This window comes from Saimiri boliviensis, chromosome 1, assembly GCF_048565385.1.
Source record: "Saimiri boliviensis isolate mSaiBol1 chromosome 1, mSaiBol1.pri, whole genome shotgun sequence".
Classification (NCBI taxonomy): Eukaryota; Metazoa; Chordata; class Mammalia; order Primates; family Cebidae; genus Saimiri; species Saimiri boliviensis.
The window spans coordinates 282,805,081-282,808,019 of record NC_133449.1 but is presented as its reverse complement, the minus strand read 5'-3'; the positions used below and the strand labels follow the sequence as shown (position 1 = coordinate 282,808,019).

At 36.5% G+C, this 2,939-nt stretch overlaps 1 pseudogene; it reads left to right on the top strand.

Annotated features, from left to right (window-relative positions):
- The first annotated feature begins 212 nt into the window (after positions 1-212).
- Positions 213-307, top strand: LOC120365927 (small nucleolar RNA U13; annotated as a pseudogene).
- Positions 308-2,939: the final 2,632 nt, after the last annotated feature.

Genomic DNA, 2,939 nt, shown 5'->3' with positions numbered 1-2,939 from the left:
TGTCAAAGTCTCCCGCTATTACTGTGCAGGAGTCCCAAGTCTCTTTATAAGTCATTAAGAACTTGTCTTATGTATCTGAGGGTTCCTATATTGGGTGCATATATATTTATGATCATTGACTCCTGTTGTTGCATTGATCCTTTTACCATTATGTAATGTCCTGCTACCCTTTTTTAAAACCAGAATTTTATTTAAGTACTCGCAATGTAAAAATTGTTCTCAAGCGTGATGACTGGGCATTTATGTGCACATGTGAGGTGTACCTTCCTCAAATCTGTTTTGATGGCAGCACGTTTCCCATCTGACACGAAAGAAAAGAAGAGAAAAAATAATAATTACCCACTAAGATTAAGCAATATACGTGTGTGTGTGTGTGTGTATGTGTGTGTATACATATGCACTTAAAGTAGTATTAATCCATGAAATGTGTACTTAGTATTGTGTGTGCACATATATATATGTATATACGGCTTTAAGCACTATTATTAACTGAAAATGTGTAGGATTTATGTAGCTGTCTAGGCTCACTTGCACAGATTCAATAAGAAGACAATCAGATGCACTCAAATGGCTCTAGACAGTTTATTCCTCACCACATGGCAGGCAGTGCGGGCTCATAGTTCTCTTTACCTTCCAAATACCATTGGGGTGACTCAGGTAAATATTTGGTGTTACAGATTATTTTATATGCTGACATCTTAATTTTTGATGTGATGACATTTGAAGGTACCTTTGGAAGGTAATTAGATCATAAGGACAGAGCCTTCATAAATGGAATTGAAAGAACCCCAAAGGACTCTTTCTTCCTGTTTCTGCCACATGAGGTTACAAAGAGAAGTGGCAATCTGCAACCAGGAAAGGGGTCCTCACCAGAACGTTATTGGCACCCTTGAATTTCCAGCCTCTAAAACTGTGAGAAATAAGTTTCTATTGTTTATAAGCCACACAGTCTATGATGCTTTGTTACAGCAGCTTAAACTCTTTGTTACAGAGTACAGCTGACTAGTACTCTGCACACACAGGGGTTTATGTTACAGCTGAAAAACACTGCACTTTAAAAACCCTCAATTGTATAAGGGATCTGCTGGAAAAGCTGCCCATCCTTATCTCCAGAGAAACATTGCCTTGGAATGTAAGGCTATCCCTTTGCAGAGAAGAGGGAAGACTTTACTCTCCTAGAATGTCTCCGCGCGGGGAAACATTCTCTATGTTTATTACACTGATCAGACATGAAATCTCTCTTCTAAGGAGTGATATACTCTCTCTAATGTCCAAGGTTCTTTGTCATACAAGCATTCTTGAAAAGAGTATCTGAGGTGATAAAAACACCAGAGAATTGCTTCCAAACAAATAAAAATGATCGGTTTTCTGTGTTGAAAATTGTCACTTCTGAGTGTCACCTTGATACTGCATTATTCTTTGCAATGTTTAAGGTTTTTTCATGAATGAAAAAAAGATGTGTATTCAGTTCATGTAGTGATTATGAACTTAATAAATTATTGATAATCATTCATTTTAGTGTAGGAGGTTCATTTTGATTCCCACGTGGAATAAATATGCTGTATAATCTCCCCTTTGAACCAGGCTATTGGCTGAGGATCAACTACTTGAGGTAAACTGAGACTCGAGGATTAGTAAAGAAATCCAGATAATCAGGTAACCTGAGCTTTATTTAGGTCTGTATGTATGTCTGTAAATATGCTGATGAATCAATTCAAGTTTTAAAGTACTGTATCAGGCATGGTTAATTCAGGAGAAAAGAAATCACACTAGGTCTTCACACAGGGAATTTTATAGAGCATAATGGTTTTATAAGAACTGTCAAACTAAAACAGAAAAAAACGGAGAACTAAGCTAATCCAAAGAAGATGCGCGAAGAAATGGGAAGAGCAAGGGCTGTGAGTCTCTGTGAGGCCCTATAGAGTTGGCACTGAAATCTCCAAAGAGGAGGTGCCTCTTGATTGCTGGTCCCTGTAAGAAGGGTTACGAGGCTGAAATCAGGACTGGCAAAGAAGCGGGAGACTGGAGACCACTCTCTCTTTTGAGTGATGCTGATGTGAAAAGAAAAAAGAGAGAGAGAGAAGGGAGGGAGGGAAGAAGGAGAAAGCATAAACAGGGGAGAGTGCCTTCTTACTTCATTCAGCCTCTTCTTCAATGCCTCCTATTGACATTATCATGGAAATCAGGAATACAGTTTGCAAAGTTTTAGTCCCAGCATCTCAGAGTAGAGTATAAGGAATAGATTTGATGCTGAAAGACAATGAGTACATGACTATCAAAATTACTAACTATAAGGTAATTTTCAGGGGACTTTAATCTACTATTTTAATGGGAATATTTACTGAGGCTTCTAGTTTTCTTTGTGAAAACCAATTAACTTCAAGGTCATATTACTAAATATTTCTTCTACTGGGAAATGAAACTTAATGGTAATAGAAATTGATGTTTTGTCAGAAAAACATATTTTTTTCTGAATTTATTATTAGTGTGGAGTGCACACTTATGCATGGAGGAATGATTTCATTCCAGTTCTTTAAATTAGACACAGAATCTGAGTGTTGCAATCTGCTGTGGAATATGTCCTTTGAGATGCCTGTTTCCCTTTCACCCATATTCTCATTATAATATATAGCTTTTCTTATTTTGCCTTCTACTTTCCAAGGAGTGGGGAATATAGAATAAATAAATAAGATAGTCTTAAATTCAAAATTTCCTCTTATGTAGACTGCTCTTAGAATTTGTTTCAGCTTGTGTGTGATTCATCTTGTTGCTATTTTCAAATCTAGTATAAAGAACATACTTATAAATACCATTCATTTTTGAAAAAAAAATCTAAAAGGAATAGGAAGCTCTTTATTGTCTTGTATATTAATCCATTTTCATGCTTCTGATAAAGACACAACTGAGAATGGTCTTACAGTTCCACATGGTTAGGAAGG